Here is a 7,892-nt window from a genome sequence, read left to right as displayed (position 1 = left end):
CAGACCATGAGAAGCCAGTGCTAAGCACTTCTGAGGGTGGAACTCCGAGACTGGGAGGGGGCTTGTCTTCAAGCCAGAAACCAAGGAGCAGGAGTGTCCACACACTCACAAGAGAGGAATGGCTCATGGCAGACCCCAGTTTGGATTTTTAGCCTCGAGGGTGGTGAGCAAATAAATGTCTGTCCTTGTGGGGTTTGTATGACAGCAGTCCTAGCCAGACATAGACTCCTCTATTCTCTCTGCAGACCAAGAAGCTGTTGTCTCAACAGGAACACAGGAGCACTGCATGGTGTAAAATCAGGAATATATATATAAAGAAGTATATGAAATATAGAAGTGTATAACCCCATGGTCTGTATAGTTTTCCATACCTATTCAATCTGTGTGCTGAACAACTCATTTGAGAAGCTGAGGTATATGAAAAAGAATGCGGCATCAGGATCAGAGGGCAACTCATCGACATCCTGCATTATGCAGATGACACAACCTTGCTCTCAGGAAGCAAAGACTTGAAGCACTTGCTGCAGATCAAATACTACAACCTTCAATATGGGTTACATGTCAACACCAAGAGAACAAAAATCCTCCTCACTTATCCAATAGGCAGTATGATGATAGAGGGAGAAAAGACTGATGTTGTCTTCTGTTTCACTTGATTTGGATCCATAATCATCTGTGGAAGCAACAGTCAGGATATCAAGAAATGTTTTATGCTATTATGCGCAAAGGACCCCTTTAAAAAAGTGTTAAAAATCATAGCTGTCACTCTGAGGATGCGGGTGAGCCCAGCTTAAGTCTTATTCAGTGCCTCGTTTGCATGTGAAAACTGGGCAATGACTAAGCCAGACCAAAGAAGAGCTAATGCCTTTTAATTGCGACATTGTGAAGGAATATTGAATATACTGTGAACTTTCAGAAGAATGAGTAAATTTTTCTTAGAAGAATGCTGACCCATCAACATATGAATGCATAGAGAAGCTGTGGTATATTTACACAATGGAATACTACGCTGCTTTGAAAAACAACTCATGAAATATACAAAATGGGTGACCCTGGAGGACATTATGCTGAGTGAAATATCTCAGTCACAAAAGGACAAATACTGCATAGTGCCACTGTTGTAAAACGGGACTGAGATCGGGGTTGGAGGAGACAGAGAAAGATGGGATAAGTTATGTATACTGCATTAAAACAGGTGAGGGAGAGAACTGCTTAAAAGGGATATATGATTGGGTATTATTGTCATGACAGGAGTCCAGAACGAAGGCTGCACAGTGGAGTGAACCTGGGGGGAGGGATTGTATAGCAATGAAAGAATTTTTCTTTTACTTTTCAAAGAGAAGAGCAAAGTGGTGGGGGAAGGGGTAGGTAGGGAGAAAATGCAACAATGAATGAATGGAAATCCAAAGTCTCTGTAAATGTTCATCAAAATTAATAATTATTTTTTTAAAAAGGGGAAAAAGTTAAAAAAAGAAAAAGAATGCTGAGGAGCAAGAGAAGCAAGACTTCGTGTAGTGCTGTCTGGAGGCCCTGGAGAAGGGCAGCACTGACTCGCTCACCAATGACTCTCTGTTGAGTTTCTGAGGCTGTAAATCACACAAGATATCAGCCACAAAGGAGCTGCAGGTGGATCCGAGCTGTCAGAGAAGCCTGAGCTTTGTGTTAGCTGGCAACTCCCTACAGAGAACACCACTAGAGCACCGTGAGAAGCCTCGGTGAGCTGGACTAAATGGGCTGCAGCAACCATGAGGATGCCACCGACCTGCAGGGTTTCCTTCTGGTGTTTGTGGTGTTGCTGAGTGGGAAGCAGCTTGATGGCACCAAACAACAACCAAAGAAGCGGAAGGGGTGGGTGCTCAGGAACTGCCAGGTTGCACAGCACGATGTCAACACACACAGGGCCAGCTCTGTCATCCATGGCGAAATGAGGGAGGAGAGAGACCAAGAGGCCAGCACTGGCGGGCGGGGTTGCCACGCTCAGGGTCCAGCCTGACCCTGCCCGAGTGGTGGCAGCCTGGCTGAGGGTTGGGATGTCTCTCCCAGAACACAGGAACGTGAGCCCAGGGCTGCGTGTCCAGACTAGGTCCTGCCCATCAAGACCTGCAACCTTTCTTCAGATCTCTGACCACTGGGCATCTGGCACTGTGACCACCCCCTGTGGGAACCTCTGCTTCTAGGTTTCCTGGGGTCCAGAGACCACAGGACAGGGGCAGGTGGTGTGGGTGGGATCTGGGCACCAGCCTGGGTAGCTTACTTGCTCTGCAGTGCCAGCCTGTCCCTGGGCCTGCCTGCTGCCCACTGCCCTTACGAGGCCTGGGAAACTGGTGATGGGGCTCTGGAATGTGCCCCCTAAGCCAGGCTCACCTTCAGGGCCCTGAGGTCACCTAGCACTTCCAGAGAAACACTGGACCTCTGAGAAGCCAAAGAAGCCCCTCCCACTCAGCGGAAGTGAGAAAACGGAAGGCACTCATGATGAAGCCAGGGCAGGACCCACCTAGTGTAACGGGGACACTGCACCTCCCCCTGGGGGAGTCTCGACGCCCCCCATCCCCTAAGTACACACACCTTGTCCGCATACCCCCTCCCCTGGAGGGGACTGGCACCTCCTCTCCACTTCTCATCTGCCCGCAACCACACACACACACCCCTCCCTCAGTCACATACACTTCCCCCACACTCCTCCCCTGGGAGACCCCAGACCCCTTCACACACACACACACCCCTCCCTCAGTCACATACACCTCCCCCACACTCCTCCCCTGGGAGACCCTGGACCCCCTCACCCACATACTCCTTCTCTTCAGCAGAGGCCAGCAAGCAGGAACACATCTTTGCACCAATGAGAGAGAAGGCCAGGTGGTTAGGCAAGTGAGGTGAGATGCTGGGAGAATTTTCTGGATTGAAGAGGGAGAAGTCTGGGCCCAGTGCTACCCGTCCCCACCAGCCTGAGGATCCCCTGTTCTTTCCCAGACTCCATTCCAGGTACCCGGTGGACAGGGCACCAGACGGCTTCTCTACCTCAAAGACACGGCCAGAATGAGAGACTGTGGAGGGGACACTGCTGGGTGGCCTGGGGTGTCATGCAAGGACCCCTGGGAAAGCCCGGGCAGCCTGCACATGTCGAGGTCACCAGTGCACGTGGAGTTGGAGAGGGGGTCCCTGAGGAGCTGGAGATCCAGAGAAGCAGGAGAGGTGTTGGGAAATGGGGCCTAGAAGCCACTGACCTGCGTGTGCCTGCCCCAGTGGGTCACAGAGAGAGTGGGCAAGGGAGGGTGTGGTGCCGGCCTGGACAGCAGGTACATGTACTGCCCTGGGGCGTGCACCATCTATCCGGAGGCTGCAGTGGACCCCAGGGCATGATCTGGTCTGCCTACCTGCAGCTCCGGGACCCCTTGGAACCTCAGGGGTGTCAGCACAGCTGGGCAGCTGGGCAGATCACAGCAGGTTTAGCACCCACCGCACCTGGAGAAGCACCGCACCTGGAGTGAGACCCGATTGCTTGCCCACACTACCTCTGAGCCCACCTGCAGGTGCCCCGAGGTCTGTGGCGCCTCCTTCCACCTGAGGGCCAGAGCCTGTGGTCAGCCCAGCCTTGAGTCATTGCTGTCTGAGGGAGGCAGGCCTGGGGCATGTGGGAGGGGTGCCAGCTGAGAAGATACCTATCCTGTCCCCCTACTCTGTATTTATCAGACCCCCAAGGGCCCAAGGCCTGCATTTCAGGATATGGATGGCTGAAAGAAAGAGGCCAGGAGTCTCAGGACCCAGGGCAGATGGGCAGGGCGGGGGAGCCTTCAGGGTCTAGAACCAATGAGCAGGGCCTGGGAGCCCTCTGGGCAGATCTGGGTGTGAGGGAGGAGCAGGTCAGGCACCTGGGCCCTGAGCCCACCTGGTCAGCAGGTGAGATGAGGGACAAACCTAGTGCTCAAGGCTACTCCTGGTCCAGTCTGGAGCAAAGGCCTCCTACCCACCCTAACTCCTACCCACCCATGGACTCCCCACAACACCAGGTCAGCTGCTGCCCACTGCCTACCACTCTGACCTCAGCCTGATGTTGTTGCCTGCTGGCAAGGGGCAGGAGGGCTTTACGCCCCAGGAGTGGGACCCAGGGTAGCGTCTGGCCTCAGGAAGGCCCCTGCCCAGCACCTCTGGCCGTGTGTGCGCAACCTTGATGGGAACTGGCTGGTCACACACTTGTTTCTTTTGTCTTTTAATGGATAAACTTTATTTTCAGAGCAATTTCATTAATAGGTTTACAGAAAATTGAGGGGCTAGTCTGGTGTCCTATGGGAGAAGGATGGGCAATCTCCTTCCGTGTGATTAGCTGCCTCTGAAAACTCACTGGAGGGTCAGCTATGGGTCAATTCTGACTCTATGGCATACAACAACCACAAGTCTAGCGTCCTGCACCTCATCTCCTTTCCAGCTTTTCCTAAGATGAGGTGCACGTGTCACAGCGGGTGACACACTATGACCACAAGAGGAGTCCCGAGGTAACTCAGGACAGCTCAGTGACCTTGGTGTCAAACGGAGAACAGAAAGAGTGTCAGAAAAGTCAAGGCAAACTCAGCAGTCCCAATCTGTGAATTAATGGACTGCCAAATAGAACCGAAACGCAGTCAACAGAGGACGGGCCTATCAGGGCCTTCGAAGGATTACATCTGTATGTACATCAGAAGATTTCTCCGCTTTGATAGAGCTCACGAGGAACTTAGCTCAAGGAAGTATAGAAAACTCACCATCTCAGCCAGAAAAACAAAAACAGAGGAGGAAGAGAAGACTGAGATGGTTGTCAGAACAGATTCTGAATATTGCACTAGAACTCTGGCAAGCCAAAGCAAAGGGAAGAGGGCAGAAAATTAAGCAACTGAGCAGAAGATTTCAAAGGGCAGCTCAGGAAGAAAAAGTAAAGTATTATGATGAAATGTGCAAAGAGCTGGAGTCGGAAAATCAAAAGGGACAAACTCACTCGGTATTTCTTAAACTGAAGGAACTGGAGAACAAATTTAAGTCTCGAATTGCAATACTTAAGGATGCTTGGGCAGAATATTGAATGATTCAGGAAACACCAAAAGAAGATGAAAGGAGTATCGAGAGTCTGACACGGAAGAATTTCATGTAAGAACATGTGACCGAGAGACAACAGTGATGAAAGAGGAAGTTCAAGCTGCTCTGAAGTACTTGACAAAAAAACAAGGCCTCAGGAATTGATGGCATACCAACAGACATATTTGAACAAACAGATGGTGTCCTGGATGTGCTCACCAGGCTGAGCCAAGAAATCTGGAGGACAACTACCTGGCCAACTGAATGGAAGAAATCCGTATTTAATCCCATTCTCAAAAAAGGTGATCTGTCAAGAGTGTGGAAATTATAGAACAATATCACATGCAAGCAAAATCCTGCTGAAGAGTATCCAAAAATGATTGGAACAGTACATTAACAGAGCACTACCAGAGATGTAAGCTGGGCTTAGAGGCTAAACCCCAGCTCTAGGGACATCACAGCCAATGTTAAATAGATCTTGGCTGAAAACAGAGAGTACCAGAGGGATGTCTATCTGTGTTTCATTGACTATGCAAAAGCATTTGACTGCCTGGATCACAACAAATTGTGGCTAACCTTGAAGGAGAATGGGACTCCCAGAACACTCAATTGTGCTCATATGAAACCTATGCTTGAACTAGGAAGCAGTTGTCAGAACAGAGCAAGGAAACACTACATGGTTCAAAATTAGGAACGGAGTGTGTCAGGGATGTGTCCTGTCTCCATACCTTTTCCATCTATATTCAGGACAGATCATCTGGGAGGCTGGACTTTATGAGGAGGAATGTGGCATCAGGATTGGAAAAAGATTCAACAACCTGCAGACGACACAACCGTGCTTGCTGAAACTGAGGAGGACCTGAAGTGCTTGCTGCAGAAGGTCAACGACTGTAGTCTTCAACATGGATTGAAGCTCAACATCAAGAAGACAAAGATTCTCACCACTGAGCCAACTGGCAGCATCGTGATAGATGGTGACGAGATTGAGGTTGTTAACAATTACAGCCTGTTTGGCTCTACAGTCAACATTCTTGGCACCAGCAGTCAGGAAATCAAAAGGCAAATTGCATTAGGAAAATCTGCTGTCGGGACCTGTCCAGAGTGCTGAAGAGCAACCGTGCCAGACTAGAGAGTAAGATGCACCTGATCTAGTCTTCACAATTACTTGCTATGCATTAGACAGCTGGACAATGACTAAGGATTACAGAAGAAGAATTGATGTCTGAGTTGTGGTGCTGGAGAAGTCTTGAACATACCACGGACAGCCAAAAGAACAAAGATGTTTGTCCCAGAGGGTGAAACCAGATTGCTCTTTGGAGACAAAGATTTTGAGATTTCATTTCACATACTTTGGGCATGTTGTCCTTGGAAGAGAACATTATGCTTGGAAGGGTGGAAGGACAGAGTAAGGGAAAGAGACCCCGGATGAGATGAATTAACAGAGTGACTGGGGTAATAGGGGCAGGTGTGTCAGAGACAGTGAGACTAGCTCTGGATAGGACAGGGTTCAGAGCTGTTGTACAATTGAGTCACTGGTTACTTGAGGGCACATAGCAAGAACAGCCCTAAACTCAGCTACAACATGAGTTCAAGAAGATACTCAGAGGCCAGCAAACACAGGAAGAAATACTCAATATCACTAGTTATTTTTGTTGTGGTCAGGTGCCATTGAGTCGCCTAGTGACCCTGTGAGCATAGCCACTAGATGCAAATCAAAACCACGAGTTCCATCTCACCTCGCAATAGCCAAGTTCAGTGAGAACATGAGCAACTACAGCTGGCGAGGGTGGGGACGAAGCAAGAGCTGGGAGAGGAAGTGCCACGCACACCCACATTCACTGCAGCGGCATTCACCACAGCAGAGGTGGGACCCAAGTGTCCCTCAGCAGGTGAATGGACAGGGAAACTATGCAACATCAAGGAGTGAGAAAGAACTCCCTTAACCCTGCACAACCTGGCTGAGTCTAGAGGAAAGCATGTGGAGTGGCGAGTGCAGTCGACTCGCAGCTGAGCCTGCAGCAGGTTTCCTAGGCTCTGAGTCTCAGGAGGAGACTCAGCACAGTCCCCTGGCACAGCTGGAAGGTTAAACCGCTGGAAAGGGTGGCCTTTGGGGTAGCGGCTCAGATCCCTGTGGGCTAGGCCACCAGAGCGCCCCAATTATTTTTACCATTGTAAAAAATTAAGGGAAGATTTACACCTAAATAGAGTTAATTCTTCTTAGCTGGCTCCCAGAAATGGGAAAGGAATGAGAGGTGGGTAAAATGAGTAACTCGATTGTAGACCCTAAACTGAGTGGAAGGAAAAAGCCACACACAGCAAAGGGCTGATGATTGTAATTCATTACTATAATCACAATGTTTTAAGACAAAATATTACATGTAGCTAATTGAATGAAAAACCGCTATGATTTGTAAACGTTCATGCAAATCACAAAAAACCCACTAAAAATCATTAAAAACCCCACATTAATAACAAGACAGGACCTCTGGAGCACAGAGAGCCACGGCCTGGGCTGCAGCCTAAAGCCCAGAGTCAAGTGCAGAACACCTGCCGTGAGCAATGAACTCTTCAGAGACGTCTGTATGGGATTAAATGAACAGCAGCCACTTTGGCACTGAGCTCAGGTCAGGGGGGAGGACAGGCAGGAGAGGAGGGCGGAAGGTCCTACAACTCAAACAATGCGGTCATCCTCACTGTGTGAAGACAGTGCTGGATGGTGTCCTGCTGGGTGTATTTATTTTTTCCCCCTATTTTTTTGTTTTATTTAAATTTGTTATTAATTTAAGTAAAAACTTGCAGAGACTTTGGATTTCCATTCATTCATTGTTGCACTTTTCTCCCCTCTCAAC

Source organism: Elephantulus edwardii, unplaced genomic scaffold (genome assembly GCF_000299155.1).
Source record: "Elephantulus edwardii isolate Elephantulus edwardi_28Jun2011 unplaced genomic scaffold, EleEdw1.0 scaffold00048, whole genome shotgun sequence".
Taxonomy (NCBI): Eukaryota; Metazoa; Chordata; class Mammalia; order Macroscelidea; family Macroscelididae; genus Elephantulus; species Elephantulus edwardii.
The sequence above is the reverse complement of the archived record's forward strand: the minus strand, read 5'-3'. Positions refer to the sequence as shown.